Here is a 16,235-nt window from a genome sequence, read left to right on the forward strand (position 1 = left end):
ATATTTGTCGCATCTCATTATTCTCTGAAATGGTGACCTGCTGCCCTGTGTGATGGTGACCTGCTGCCCTGTGTGATGGTGACCTGCTGCCCTGTGTGATGGTGACCTGTTGTCCTGTGTGATGGTGACCTGCTGCCCTGTGTGGTGGTGACCTGCTGCCCTGTGTGATGGTGACCTGCTGCCCTGTGTGATGGTGACCTGCTGCCCTGTGTGATGGTGACCTGTTGCCCTGTGTGATGGTGACCTGCTGCCCTGTGTGATGGTGACCTGCTGCCCTGTGTGGTGGTGACCTGCTGCCCTGTGTGGTGGTGACCTGTTGCCCTGTGTGATGGTGACCTGTTGCCCTGTGTGATGGTGACCTGCTGCCCTGTGTGATGGTGACCTGCTGCCCTGTGTGATGGTGACCTGCTGCCCTGTGTGATGGTGACCTGCTGCCCTGTGTGATGGTGACCTGCTGCCCTGTGTGATGGTGACCTGCTGCCCTGTGTGATGGTGACCTGCTGCCCTGTGTGATGGTGACCTGCTGCCCTGTGTGATGGTGACCTGCTGCCCTGTGTGGTGGTGACCTGCTGCCCTGTGTGATGGTGACCTGCTGCCCTGTGTGGTGGTGACCTGTTGCCCTGTGTGATGGTGACCTGCTGCCCTGTGTGATGGTGACCTGCTGCCCTGTGTGATGGTGACCTGCTCTGTGTGATGGTGACCTGCTGCCCTGTGTGATGGTGACCTGTTGCCCTGTGTGGTGGTGACCTGCTGCCCTGTGTGGTGGTGACCTGCTGTCCTGTGTGATGGTGACCTGCTGCCCTGTGTGGTGGTGACCTGTTGCCCTGTGTGGTGGTGACCTGCTGTCCTGTGTGATGGTGACCTGCTGCCCTGTGTGATGGTGACCTGCTGCCCTGTGTGATGGTGACCTGTGTGATGGTGACCTGCCGCCCTGTGTGATGGTGACCTGTGTGATGGTGACCTGCTGCCCTGTGTGATGGTGACCTGTGTGATGGTGACCTGCCGCCCTGTGTGATGGTGACCTGCCGCCCTGTGTGATGGTGACCTGCCGCCCTGTGTGGTGGACCCCTGCCACACTGTGTGGTGGACCCCTGCCACACTGTGTGGTGGACCCCTGCCACACTGTGTGGTGGACCCCTGCCACACTGTGTGGTGGACCCCTGCCACACTGTGTGGTGGACCCCTGCCACACTGTGTGGTGGACCCCTGCCACACTGTGTGGTGGACCCCTGCCACACTGTGTGGTGGACCCCTGCCACACTGTGTGGTGGACCCCTGCCACACTGTGTGGTGGACCCCTGCCACACTGTGTGGTGGACCCCTGCCACACTGTGTGGTGGACCCCTGCCACACTGTGTGGTGGACCCCTGCCACACTGTGTGGTGGACCCCTGCCACACTGTGGTGGACCCCTGCCACCCTGTGTGGTGGACCCCTGCCACCCTGTGTGGTGGACCCCTGCCACTACCCCTGGTAATGTATTATATAAAATTAGCTAATGCTAATTTGTTCGGATAATACAAGATGTATATTTATTGATTTATTACTCTAAATGAGTCTAAAATATAATAAATAAAATAACAGAAATTATTTAAAAAATCTGGACCGCAGTTGACGGCATCATTCAGAGTTCAGTTTCAAGTTATCAAAATTCCTCGAACAATTGTTTAGGCTACTTTTACTTAGCAAATATATCCTAATACAAACTTTAATATCTACTGTACATATTAGTTTATAATAATTGTTAAATCAACTGGAAAAATTATTATAATTTATTCGCATGTAAGATAATTATTTTTCTGGAGGTTCGCTGCTACACACATCAGGATGATGCCACCAGCAATGCAATTCATTTAAAATTACCAAATTATTAGTTTTTACAAATTTAATGAGAACTGTTTAGGGGAATTAGGTTTTATACCTTAAAACTCCTGCCATCTAATTAACTCAGTCCTAAAATATATTATGATTTAATACAATAATCAAATGGGAGAGACATCGAGGAAATTGCTTCTTTATCTGACCACTAACGAGGCTTTGAGGTTCCTTATGGCGGTAGTTTAAGGTCTCGAGACATGAGTCGCTTTGAATCTACTGCCTTCATTACCTCTCGTGTCGTGGTCAGGCGAGGACCTCCCTGAGGGAGCGCTTGATAGGAAATATTACTGAAATAAGTGCGTAGTAACGAGTTTATAAACGTTATATATTGTTCCTGCTTAGTGGAACTACAGTTACAAGTAAGTTTGTAATCTGTAATGTTAGTTTTGTTATCAGGAATGTGATATGTTGTTGTTTAGTGAGGGAAGGAGGATAATTGCTCGTTAACCACACATATTTAAGTCTTGACACTGGCATTCATACCTATTCATACACTGTCCTTCAGACTCATACACATTTATAAACTTATTAGTTAAGTAGCACCAATGCCAGGCATCAGTGAATAGCTAATCATTGCGAGATGATAAAATTCAGAATGAAATCATATTAACGTGATAATTATGAATAAAATTTTGGAGTAGGACGGTGGATTTGAACCTGCGTTCGAAGGACGCTATATGTTAGATAGACGTTGTTATTGGTATATATAACGTATAACTAAATAATTGCAACAGATTTTTACATATGCCTAAAATGCTTTTTATAACAAAACTTCATTTATTCCATTATGTTTTCATGAACTGAATTTTGGAGGCATATTTACAGTGATTATTAAAAAGTTAAAATGTTCAGTTACTATTGTATTCAATTAGTATTGTATTGTCTTGTATTACAGGGAAATTGGTGCTCAGTCACAGCCTCCAGCAGGCAGGATAGTCACCAATTCAACGTGATACATCCAGGTATTATCTTCCATCATGTTAATGTGAGAAATTTTCCCCAATATGTGACTCCTTAATTAACATATTGGGTTTCTTGAGCAGTTGCCCCCCCCCCCCCCCCCTCCGAGTTGCTTTTCTTGGTTGGGAGAGGGTGCGTCTTGTGTCTTGAGTAAGGGCCCCTGGGGCTAGATTCACAATGCACTTAGGCAAGCACTTACGAACCTGCACATCTTTTCTCAATCTTTGGCGGCTTTGCTTACAATTATTAAACAGTTAATGAGCTCCGAAGCACCAGGAGGCTGTTTATAACAATAACAACAGCTGATTAGCAAGTTTTCATGCTTGTAAACTGTTTAATAAATGTAACCAAAGCCGTTAAAGATTGAGGAAAGATGGACACGTTCGTAAGTGCTTTCGTGAATCTGGCCCCGGGTCTCCTCGATTCAGGAGGGCCCGGTTTCACCCTCTCTGGTGGCCCACTGATCTCTACAAGAATAACTTTAATTCAATATCAGTGGGAATAGTGTTATTGATAAAGGCTGTTGATCAGTGGCTTCTTTCTTAATTATATATATATTGAACCACCACAAGCCCACTATTCAAGTATCGTGTAATTCATCCTTTTTTTTTACTTCCTCTGGAGTCACTTATTTCAGGGATCTTTGTATGTTGGTGGTTTGGGATTTTTTTTTTTTTGTTCGGTGATCTTCAATATTTTTTTTTGCGTTTTGAAATGTTTTTTTGGGTACTTTTAATTTTTTGTTGAGCATTTAGAATTTTTTGGTGGTGTTTTGACATTTTTTATTGGCGGAATTGTATTTTTGTTTGACGGATTTATATATATATATATATTTGGTAGATTTGGATTTTGTTTTTATTGGCGGATTTAATTTCTTTGTTGGCGGATTGTGCGGAAATTCGAATTTCGCCCCCGAAAAAATTTCAAATCCGCCAACAAAAACCTGTTTTTACAGCGCTTATTAAATTCGGTTAAAATGTTACATTACTCATTGCTATCTTGTATTACAGGCAAGTTGGAGGTCGGTTACAGCCTCCAACAGGCAAGTTGGAGGTCGGTTACAGCCTCCAACAGGCAAGTTGGAGGTCGGTTACAGCCTCCAACAGGCAAGTTGGAGGTCGGTTACAGCCTCCAACAGGCAAGTTGGAGGTCGGTTACAGCCTCCAACAGGCAAGTTGGAGGTCGGTTACAGCCTCCAACAGGCAAGTTGGAGGTCGGTTACAGCCTCCAACAGGCAAGTTGGAGGTCGGTTACAGCCTCCAACAGGCAAGTTGGAGGTCGGTTACAGCCTCCAACAGGCAAGTTGGAGGTCGGTTACAGCCTCCAACAGGCAAGTTGGAGGTCGGTTACAGCCTCCAACAGGCAGGATAGTGACCAGTTGCCAGCGATTCATCCCGGTGTTATCTTCCATCATGATAAGGTGAGGATTGATTGTTACCGCCGAAGACGGCTAGTTTATTGTGCACCCCATACTCATCCTGTGAGCGGTAGCGCAAAAAGCATTACAGAGGGCACAAAAGGTCTTTATCAGACCTCATCTTAGATTACTACATAAACAATTTCATCTATCCTTCACACGTTATAGTTACAATGTCAGCTAGTTACAGAGAAAGTGCTATTTCAAGAGCTATATATTTACAGTAAGTCATCATACATTAATGGTAGGTCTTATCGCTAATACATAATAGTTTGACCAATGGAGATATTTTTTTTTTATCTTTATTTAAAAAAATACAATATAAATTACATATACACAAGTGTTACAAGACAATTATACATTACAATTCTTAGTGAACAAGTGTTTCAGTAGTACAGAACAAGATCTTTAAAAAAACAACTGAATGTTATACTTATTTACCTATAAACGATTTACAAAAATTGGAGAATTTACATTAAAATACAGGGGAAATTTTTACATTTATATATATTTTATATAATTCTCAGTAAACCAATTTTCCATATCACCACCGAGCATGAGCCGTAAACCCCAAATGTTATACCTGATCCTGCCTCGCAAGAACTTCAATATTTTGTCTACTGAGTAACCTTCCTGCCTGCCTATCCACACACAAAAAATGTAATCAGAAAGAAACATAATTATTGTATTCCTAATTTTCTTGCATTTTATGTCAATATGAAACATTAAAAACCTCATTAACTCCACTCTAATACTTGGTCCACATAAAGCTTTAAGAGTGTCTCTAATCCAGTTTACAAGAACAACTTTCTGCTTACAGAAATAAAATATATGCATATTTTCAATTTCAGTACATTGGTCACACCTATTGTTGTTCTTAATGCCCAACATCAACAACCTATCATTAGTAGGGAGGGTCTCATGAGTATAGCGATACAACAGCTCACGTTGTTTTGGGGCAATAAATTTAACATGAAGGTTTGCCCATATTACTTGCCAGCTAAAGAGTGGATATGCCTCCTCTACTCTAGGAACTATATTCGGTAGTATAACATCATACATTTGTTTACTGTTCATCATTAAAAAACCTTCAATATTACAAATCCGCCTGAGAACATCAATTGCACATGAATAAAAGTGCGGTGAAATAAAGGCAAGGTCAGTATACTCTGGCATATGTATCAAATAGCTAACACGTAATTTACAATAGTAATGTCCTAGTGCATTTACACTATCCCTCTGCATTATCTCCTTTCTAAAAGTAACACATAAGATTGCCAATGACTTATGGTACACATTCAGTATTCCTATACCACCGTTTTTCTTACCTTTACTTAGGGTAGTTCGTTTAACTGGTTGGTATCTACCATACCATACATATCTAAAAATAGTTTTGTCAATCTCTATAGCACTTTTCTTGTCTATGGGAAAGCTGTGAGACAAATACCACACTTTAGACAAAATTTTGCAATTGATTATTACAGCCTTCTGAAACAGGGTCAGTTTCCTATTTTACAACATATTCGTTGCAACAATTATATTCCCACATAGTAGATGGAGATATTGCAGTCATAGGGGAGCTTCTGTTTATTATTAGTCCTCACAATACACTACTTGTCCACACAATACACTACTTAAGGTGAGGAGCTGCCCCAATACCCGACTTCTTAATTATGTAACACATTGGGCTTCTTGAGTAGCAGGGGGGGACTATCTAATTGCTTAGTACATCAGTGTTTGTACTATATAAAGTACTATCTGAACAGGAGGATGTTTAGAGTGAGCATTAGGAGTGAGGGGCCCTGGATCCTGATTCACGTAGCAGTTACGCAAGCACTTACGAACCTGTATATCTTTTCTCAATCTTTGGCGGCTCTGTTTACAATTATTAAACAGTTAATGAGCTCCGAAGTACCAGGAAGCTGTTTATAACAATAACAACAGTTGATTGGGAAGTTTTCATGCTTGTAAACTGTTTAATAAATGTAACCAAAGCCGTCAAAGATTAAAGAAAGATGTACACGTTCGTAAGTGCTTGAGTAACTGCTTCGTGAATCTGGTCTTAGCGTTTTGGGAGGGCTCGCTTTGACCCCTTGGGTGTTCCCCTGATCTCAACAAGAATTCCTTTAATTCAATATTAGTGGGAATACTATTATTGATAACGGCTGTAGTTCAGTGGCGTCTTTTTTGCATTTCTTATATATAGTGAACCTCACAAGCCGCTGTTGAAGTATCGTGTAATTCACCCTTTTGCAAGGAAGAGTTAAGACTATAGCCATAGTTCCCCACTTCCCCCCTCCCCCCTCCCCCCTCCCCCCCCCCCCTCCCCGCTGTCACCCACTCCCCCTCCCCCCCCTCACCCGCTGTCACCCATTCCCCCTTCCGTGTAATGAAATAAAATTGATTTCAATTTTATTAATTTGTTTTGACAGGTACGTCCTCCCTACAGCTCATCGTGGGACAGTAATTGACACTCCGGAAGATAAAGGTGCGTTCATTCTGTGTTATGTTGCGATGCCATTTTTAATATCGACTCCCTCATCATGCTTTATAAAACATGTAGGACAGCCCGAAAGTAACCGTTTTGTTCCAATTTGAAAGGACGTATTTCCTGTGCCATTTCTGCATTTGTGAATTTCGAGGGTGTAGCCTAGCTGTGTGATTCTGAACATAGGGATGGGTAGTGTCGTTGGATCGAGCAAGGATTTTGGGCTCACCAGAGCCAGGCTAGATGTATGGGTGACACCTGATTGGCCAAGTTTCATATGTCATCTAATTGGGGCATGACCTGAGGTCACGTGACTCCTAAAGGAGAAGCTGTGAGGCAGTTAATCTGACCCGAGGCCTCGCTATGAACATTGAAATGGAAAAGATGAAACATGCATTTAGGTATTCAATAATAAGCAGATTTCTTTACAACCGCAGTGAAGCCAGACCTTAAGAGCTGAGAGAGAGCTCGTCGGAACCCAAACGGGTGAGGTTGTAACTTCAATTAAACCAGTTTACCATTTCCCAAGAGTTAGTGAGGTGGGATGAATTCCTGCTTGATGAATCCGGACACAATTCAAGCATACGACATACTTCTGTGAGATAAACTTTTAATATTGGTAGACTTTGGACTAGACTTTGGATTTAGACTTTGTCTAAATCAAAAGTGAAACGTTTACACGTTTTGACTAAAATGTTTACGTTGCAGCACCTACCTTCCGGAAAGCCCTTTTTCCTGTCTAGCAAAGAAAAAAAATTACAGAAAATAAAATCAAAGGATAATATGAAATAGCCATCAAACTATTAACCAACATGCATCATTCAACCTAGCCTCTTTATTGACCAAGATAGATATACAAATATGGATTTTATATATAATATGAACACTTAGTTGCACCCTGCAAGTTACAAGGAAACGAGCGGGCAGTGCCATCCACAAAGAGGCCCCTTAGAAAGTGTATCCAGCCTATTGGAAAGGTAGACCAACTAACTTCTTAAGCGTTTGATATCTCCGAGTGCACCCGAGGGAGTCAATTTTCGACCTCTGTTAGAGGTGAATTTATTTAGGCTTTGGAGTGTCTCGGGCAATAGGTGAGGCAGTAGGGAGCCTGTCGGCCGAGCGGACAGCACCCTGGTCTTGTGATCCTGGGTTCGATCCCGGGCGCCGGCGAGAAACAATGGGCAGAGTTTCTTTCACCCTATGCCCCTGTTACCTAGCAGTAAAATAGGTACCTTGGTGTTAGTCAGCTGTCACGGGCTATTTCCTGGGGGTGGAGGCCTGGTCGAGGACCGGGCCGCGGAGACACTAAAGCCCCGAAATCATCTCAAGATAACCTCAAGAAGATAGGAAGGTAGTGATTTTTTTTTAACTATGCGGACGGCAACATGTGTGGAGGAGAAAATCAGAGCAAGAGGAAATGGAGGCAGTACTGAGAATCAGAGGAGCGACTATACACAGATAGGCAGAAAGTTCATCATCAAACTGCTTTCGTGGCTACACAGTCCTACAATAAGCAAGACGCCATATGCACAAAGAAATCCTACCACCGTGATGTATCAATGAACATATCAGGAGCCGTGTCGAGGATTCGAACTTATGCGCAGGAAACTCCCAGGCGACACCAGACCACTAGGTTGAGGTCAACATTGTGAAGCTTGAAAGGTCAGCACGACGGTCAAGACATTGCTGATGATGAGTCACAATAACGTGGCTGAAGAAATGTTGACCAAGTCACGCACTAGAAGATGAAGGGACGACGACGTTTCGGTCCGTCCTGGACCATTCTCAAGTCGAAACGTCGTTTGTCTCATCTTCAAGTGATGCCCGACAGACCATTGAAACATTATGTAACACAGTGCACAGTTACAACCACAACAGACCACTGGAACATTATCTAACACAGTGCACAGTTACAACCACAACAGACCACTGGAACATTATCTAACACAGTGCACAGTTACAACCACAACAGACCACTGGAACATTATCTAACACAGTGCACAGTTACAAACCCAATAAAATTTCAACTCGGATTCAACAGAGCAGTTGTTGTTGTTAAACACATATGGCAAAATCTTACTGAAGCGAACATAGTCATAAACACTCATATCTCCTCCTAAGTAAAACAAAAACAATAATCAAGTAACAATTAGTAAGCCAGCCATAGGCTTAGAACCCACGCAGGAATATCCAAGCAAAACAAATCTTCTAGTATATGTGGTTTGGTCAACACACTGCAAATCTTCCAAAAGTTTATGATAATGCAGATACACGACTTCACTACAGCTCTTGAGGTAGTAACAACTATGGTAAAGTAGCAGCCAGGATTGAAACTTTCCATTAGACAACCTGAAAGTAGAAATTATAGTGACGCCACCAAATGTAAAGATTGTTATATGCTTAGAAACGGTAAAAGTCCTGCAAGATAAATTGAACAAATTGAGTCCTGCAAAAGTGATTGATAAAATTGGACTCCTCAGAAAGATTCAGACAAATATTACAATTGGGTTGAATCCCCCGCAAAATTTAATAAGAGAAACCGAATCTGCAATGTTGAACGATACTTCAAAGATTGATAAACCAGCAACACACAGTTTAGAGACGATAATAACACGGGTCCAAGAACCATTAAATCTTTGAAATTGCTAACTATACCGACACAAAGCAGCGCTCCAGAACCTATACATAAATTTAAATGTAAACAAATAAAGTACTGACAAACGCGTATTGGAAGGCGCAAGATATGCGGATTGTACAGCCAACCACAAGACCTACCAGGAGGTAGACTTATGGAGCCGAGCGGCCAGCACGCTGGACTTGTGATCCTGTGGTCCGGAGTTCGATTCCGGGCGCCGGCGAGAAACTATGGGCAGTTTTTTTTTTCACTATGCCCCTGTTACCTACCAGTAAAATAGGTAACTGGGTGTTAGTCAGCTGTCACAGGCTGCTTCCTGGGGATGGAGGCCTGGTCGAGGACCGGGCCGCGGGGACACTAAAAGCCCCGAAATCATCTCAAGATAACCTCAAAATAACCAGTCCTCAATAACCCAATTTTCGAGACCAACTTCACGCATGGCGCACACGCAGCTTCACAAGAAATAATAAATGTACAAAATGTTCAAGCTATTCATACAGACTAGAATGATGTGCCATCTTTTGGACTATGCGCAAAATTGCAGCATAAATTGCAGACTCCCGTTGAAGACAATTACCAGATTCTACAAACCCTCTAACGGACAGTATAACAAAAATGTATAAAAATACAACATTGAAGCAAGACTAAATCATTTCAAGACATTCTAAATATCAGGTTGTAAGAGAAGCAGCTGGAAAACTTTAAGATAATTTCGGAGATCATTATCAATCGCCTACAGAATATAAAGAACATTTATAACAAAAGGCTTCCAAAACCTTTGGTTAAATAATGGAAAAGGTGGTGTAGCACACCAGGTACTAAAGCAACAGAAAATAAGACAACAGGAGACGAGAAAGGGAATTATCACTGGGAAAGCACCAAGCCATTACGACTATATAGCACTTGGAAGGAGTCAGGATAAGGATTTGGGATGGGACGGAGGTAAGGAATGGTGCTCCCAACAACTTTGAACGGTCGGGGGATTGAACGCCGACCTGCATGAAGCGAGACCATCGCTCTACCGTCTCAGCCCAAGCGGTTGAGCGAAGAATAAAAACAATATATGGACACGCAGAATAACAGCAGCCAAGCAGACGAGACAAGATCCAAGAAGGTAGACACCACACCATCGACAAGATCCAAGAAGGCAGACACCACACCATCGACAAGATCCAAGAAGGCAGACACCACACAATCGACAAGATCCAAGAAGGTAGACACCACACCATCGACAAGATCCAAGAAGGCAGACACCACACCATCGACAAGATCCAAGAAGGCGGACACCACACCATCGCCAAGATCCAAGAAGGCAGACACCACACCATCGCCAAGATCCAAGAAGGCAGACACCACACCATCGCCAAGATCCAAGAAGGTAGACACCACACTATCGACAAGATCCCACAAAAACAGCGGCAGGAAGTACAGACTAAGCGAGGTGCATGGAAAGTAACAACACAGTAGTCGAGCCTGAGCAATCAGTGCAGTCTGATATACAGGACCACCACCAGCGAAATTTAGAATTTGGATTCGACATCAGTAGAGGCGTTCGATTTGGATAGACAGTAACAAGAAAAAAATCTGCCTATAACAAATACTGCAATGCAATGTGCAAGATAATGGAAATAAAACTATGATTCAGGAATATAATCGGTAGAAAAGCAGATCTCGTTTTGTAAGGATTCCCTCCCTCCCCACCACAAAAAATCCTTCAGTATGATCGGCAACATATCGTATAACATAGAGATGATGCAGGAAATCAGTAGATAAGCCAAATATACCATAGCGAGTAGGAAAGTAAACCCAGTTTCGTGCCAAGACTGAGTAGTGGTATGAGCAGTAACAGAGCTTACAGCAGACAATTAGCTCATACAACATTATCAAACCCTTCAACGTAAGCTAGGAGCATAGGCAGTGTTCAATTTGCCTAAGTATATAAATTAATTTATGACAGTGTCAGACCACGGAGGAAGAATTGCAACAGGAATTTCCTTAAGTACTTTCGTATATTAATACATCTTCAGAAGGAATGAGGTCCAAATAAATTACTTGGACCTCCGTGCTCTTTCGGCAAGAGTTGTGTGTGAATTGTTTGTCAAGAGTCAATGTTGATTGACGTCATTTAACTGAAATTCTGCAAGTATGTTTTGAGGTGACACGTGGAAAGACCTGGGAACCCTAAACACACTGAAGGAGACTACTGTAATATAATGTTTCTATGAACCGCTTTCAAACATCAGATGAGGTGGGAGGGCGACCAAGAGATCAAGAACCACATACATAGTATCATCACACGAAACAGAACGATCTTGTGTACCACCTGTACCAACAAAGTGGATATTAAAGAAGGGCCAAAAGAAATATATGGCAAGAGGAACATGGAAAACGGTACGCAATATATATGCCACCTGTTGACATGACAATTGGAGAACAATCACAATAAAGACATTACATTTTAGGGAAGAAGGTGACAGCCCTTGTGTCAACACCTGCATCAGAGGAGCTCCAGGATATTTCAAAATTCCTCCTAAGTATTGTAGAATAGAATGATGATAATGAGTGGTGTCCCAAGGAACATAAAGGATTAGTGCTTTTGAAAAATAGGCGAGATAACATGAATATACCAAGGGAAGTGAAACAATTGGATGAGAAAAAGTTACCCTAGTGTTAAGTACCGATGACGAAATTCATGATGGCTGCTGGCAAGACTAAGAACAAAAGAGCTAGATTTTGAGGGTTTCAATGAAGAAGGCATTGATATAAGCAGTTAACACAAGAAGTTGGCAAAATTAGATATTATAATGAACTATCATGTAGAAATAATCGGCAAATTGAAATAATGACCACTTAAATAGCAAAGTATTAGGTCTTGAGGGGTTAGTGAAAGACTTATGCAAGGACAAAAATCAGTTGGAAACAAATTGCAAAGCCATGGAAGAGGAAAATAAATTCTTAAAAATAGCTTTGGAAGATGTTAAAGCAAATTTAAACATAAATGACTGCAATAGGTTAGGTAAGGAAATTCAACAGGAAAAACAGCTTCTGTCAGTACAGATGAAGTTAAACAGGGAAAAGAACAGTGCAAGAAGGATATACAACTCACTAATGCACAAGTGACAAAATAAGAAGGAAAAATAGAAGAATCAGTAAAGGAAGCCAAACACTGCAGCAACCAGGATAAAACAAACATTAGGCTGGAAGTCAGAAAGGAACTGGCATCAAATCCTAAATTGGTGCAAAACACAGTTGATCGGAGTAAGTCCCAGATAATTTTTGGTTGCAAAGAAAATGAGATGACATCTATGTCAGAAAGAGTTGTAGAAGAAGTGAAAGTAGTAGATAAAATTTATGGTCTCGTGGAAGGTCTTACTACCTTAATGTGTGCGACTATAGGAGAATTGGCAAGTACGTAAAAGGGAAAGATCGACCTTTTAGGATCACCCTAAACGGTGCCAAACAGATGGAAAAAGTACTAGAGAATGCTAGAAAAGTACAAAGTGATGAGATTGGGAAAGTGTGGTCGTTAAGACGAGATCATTCAAGAGAAGCTTTTAGAACCTCGTAAAGACAAAACGTCTAAATGAGAGCAGGAATGAAGCAGATATCATTTTTTTTCTACAATTTTTTTCTACAAAGTGATACGGGTAGGCAGACCAGTAAAATTGTACAAAAAGGCAAACCATGAAAATCGCTAGAGAGAGAGGGAGTAAAGAATAAGGAGAGGGGGAACATGTTCCTGAAAATTTTCTACACCAACATAGATGGAGTAAGATCAAAGATACTGGAGTTAAGTGATGTAATACAGCTGCAGATGCCAGACATTGTTGCACTCACGGAGAAAAACCTTTTAAGATTATATTTTAAATGAGTCATATTCCCAAGGGGCTTCTCAGTTTGGAGACGGGAGAGAAAAATTAGGAAAGACGGTGACATTGTTGTGCTGGTGAAAGAACATCTAAAGATAAATGAAATAATGACTGCCAATCCACGAGAAGTTGACATAATAGCACTAGAGATCTGCAATCAGGATGATAAACTAATGATCATAAATGCATATAGTCCACCACCAAGCAACACATGGTCAAAGGAGAGGAGCTGGAAAGTAAACGAGCGTGTCTTATAACAATAATGAGAGATTATAGCGAGAGCTGATATAGATCACGACTGTTGGTAGTCGGGAACTTCAACTAGAAATCCATAGACTGGGAGTCATATGAAGCTAGAACAGAGGATTTTTGGACTTGTAGATTCGTAAACCTCATCCTGGAAACATTCATGTATCAACATATTAAACAAGCTACGAGGATGAGGGAAGGGGATGTTCCCTCCTTGCTGGATTTGATATTTACCAGGAAAGAGGAAGAGATATTTGACATTCAGTACCTTCCTCCCTTGGGTAAAAGTGACCATGTCTTTTAGGGAATAAAGTATGCAATGCGTTATAATCTGTTAGAAAATAAGAAAGTTGAAGCCGTTGAAAAGCCTGATTTCAAGAGAGGACATTATGGGTAACTCGGACATTTCTTTGAGGAATTTGACTGCAAAGACTTGTTGTTAGACAAAGTAAATGAGATATATGTCAAGTTTTGTGAAATATATGACAAAGGTTCCAAAACATTTATACCAAAGCAGAGATGCAGAACCAGGAAACAGGATTGGTTCAACAGAAATTGCGAAAGGCCCAGAGACCAAAAGACACAAAAATGGAACCAATATCGGAAGAAGCCAAACCCCCAAACATCCCAGTGATACAAAGATGCGAGAAACAACTCCACGGCAGTGAGGAGAGAGGCAGAAAGAAATTTTGAAAATGGGATAGCAGACAAGTGTAAAACAGAACCAGGTCTATTCTATAAATTCATAAACATCATATTGCAGGTAAAGGATAATATTCAGAGATTGATAATGGGAAACAGTTTCACGGAAAATGGAAAGGAAATGTGTGAAACATTAAACGAAAAGTTCCGAAGTGTGTTTGTTCAAAATAAAATATTCAGGGAACCAGACACAATAAGAATTCCAGAGAACAACAGAGCTCATAGAGGTGTCTAGAGACGAAGTGGAAAGAATGCTCAAGGAGCTAAGTAAGAACAAAGCAGTTGGTCCAGATGGAGTTTCACCATGGGTTCTGAGTGTGTGTGCACCTGAGCTCAGCATTCCACTTCAACTGATTTTTCAGGCATCCCTGTGTACAGGAGTTGTAGCCGATGTGTGGAAAAAGGCTAACAGTTCCAATCTACAAAAGTGGTAGCAGGGAAGACCCCCTCAATTATAGACCTGTATCATTGACAAGTGTAATAGTCAAAATATTGGAAAAAATAATTAAAAATAAATGGGTAGAACACCTGGAGAAAAACGATATAATATCAGTCAGTATGGTTTTCGATCTGGAAGATACTGTGTAATGAATTTGCTCAGTTTTTATGATAAAGCCACAGAGATTTTACAAGAAAGAGATGGTTGGGTTGACTGCATCTATCTGAACCTAAAAAAGGCTTTTGACAGAGTTCCACATAAGAAGTTGTTCTGGAAACTGGAACATATTGGAGGGGTGACAGGTAAGCTTCTAACAGGGATGAAAATTTTTCTGATAGAAAAATGAGGGCAGTAATCAGGGGCAATGTATCGAACTGGAGAAATGTCACAAGTGGAGTACCACAGGGTTCAGTTCTCGCACCGGTGATGTTTATTGTCTATATAAACGATATGCCAGATGGAATACAGAATTATATGAACATGTTTGCTGGTGATGCTAAGATAATAGATAAGATAAGAAACTTAGATGATTGTCATGCCCTTCAAGAAAACCTGGACAAAATAAGTATATGGAGCAACACTTGGCCAATGGATTTTAATGTGATTAAATGCCATGTTATGTAATATGGAATAGGAGAACATAGACCCCACACAACCTATAAATTAGGTGATAAATCTTTAAAGAATTGTGATAAAGAGATCTAGGGGTGGTTCTAGATAGAAAACTGTCACCTGAGGATCATATTAAGAACATTGTGCGAGGAGCCTATGTTAAACATTTTAACTTCAGAATTGTTTTTAAATACATGGATGGCAAAATACTAAAGAAATTGTTTACGACTTTTTGTTAGACCAAAGCTGGAATATGTAGCCGTTGTGTGGTGCCCATATCTTAAGAAGTACATCAACAAACTGGAAAAGGTGTAGAGACATGCCACTAAGTGGCTCCCAGAACTGAAGGACAAGAGCTACGAGGAGAGGTTAGAGGCATTAAATATGCCAAAACTAGATGATAGAAGAAAGAGGCGATATGATCACCAAGTACAAAAATAGTAACAGGAATCGATAAAATTGATAGGGAAGAATTCCTGAGACCCGGAACTTTAAGAACAAGAGGTCATAGATTTAAACTAACGAAACAAAACTGCCGGAGAAATATAAGAAAATTCTCTTATGTAAATAGAGTGATAGACGGTTGGAACAAGTTAGGGGAGGTGGTGGTGGAGGCCAAAACCGTCCATAGTTTCAAAGCTTTATACGACAAAGAGTGCTGGGAAGACGGGACACCACGAGCGTAGCTCTCATCCTGTAACTATACATAAGTAATTACACTTAAGTAATTACATGTGCTAAAAGCAAAGTTATCCTAGTTGCAGGATAGTTAAATACATGGATGGTTATCCTAGTTGCAGGATAGTTAAATACATGGATGGTTATCCTAGTTGCAGGATTTGTAATAATCCTAGTTATTACCCCATGAAGCACAAAACGAAGTTGTGTGTTCACTGTATTGGCTCTACAGTGAACTTAGTGAAGAAGAGCATATTGGAGTTATAAACCCTTAACAGCCTAAGTTATACTGTCATCAGTGTTACAGTG

General features: G+C 41.3%; 1 long non-coding RNA gene across 1 annotated transcript; it reads left to right on the forward strand.

Moving 5' to 3' along the window:
* Positions 1-1,720: 1,720 nt before the first annotated feature.
* Positions 1,721-8,052, forward strand: LOC138357273 (uncharacterized). The gene is made up of 4 exons (XR_011224894.1): positions 1,721-2,236; positions 2,773-2,839; positions 3,848-4,257; positions 6,687-8,052. It is a non-coding gene; the product is annotated as an uncharacterized lncRNA (long non-coding RNA).
* The last annotated feature ends 8,183 nt before the right edge of the window (positions 8,053-16,235 follow it).

This window comes from Procambarus clarkii, chromosome 77 (genome assembly GCF_040958095.1).
Source record: "Procambarus clarkii isolate CNS0578487 chromosome 77, FALCON_Pclarkii_2.0, whole genome shotgun sequence".
Classification (NCBI taxonomy): domain Eukaryota; kingdom Metazoa; phylum Arthropoda; class Malacostraca; order Decapoda; family Cambaridae; genus Procambarus; species Procambarus clarkii.